Below are 462 nucleotides of genomic sequence, written 5' to 3'. Positions count from 1 at the left end.
TAGCTCCCGACATTTGGAGTGCTACCTCCAAGTCACCTAGGAATTCCCCACCCGAATATCTCCAAGGTCTAACAATCTTGCCTTAAGGCTCGACAGCAGACCGCCACGATCAGACTCATTCAGTTGTATTTCCCTGGAATCACTAGGATTGTCAGGCTCTACCTATATGATGACAAAATAATCTCCACTTCAAAAATTCACAATATTTATTTTCTCCCCTCTTTGGTATATGATACTCCATTAAAACCATCATCTCAGACACAAATTGAAATCACCATTATTTCATCAACTATGTGGTTAATTCAATATTCTCATCACAATATCACTATCATTAATCATATCTCATCACATAAACTCATCACAATTTTATAGAATCATTATCATCAATCAAACATCATCATTATCATCACATAAACTTATCACAGATTTATATCATAAATCACACATCATCATCAAATAAAC

Source organism: Cicer arietinum, chromosome 2 (genome assembly GCF_000331145.2).
Source record: "Cicer arietinum cultivar CDC Frontier isolate Library 1 chromosome 2, Cicar.CDCFrontier_v2.0, whole genome shotgun sequence".
Classification (NCBI taxonomy): domain Eukaryota; kingdom Viridiplantae; phylum Streptophyta; class Magnoliopsida; order Fabales; family Fabaceae; genus Cicer; species Cicer arietinum.
The sequence above is the reverse complement of the archived record's forward strand: the minus strand, read 5'-3'. Positions refer to the sequence as shown.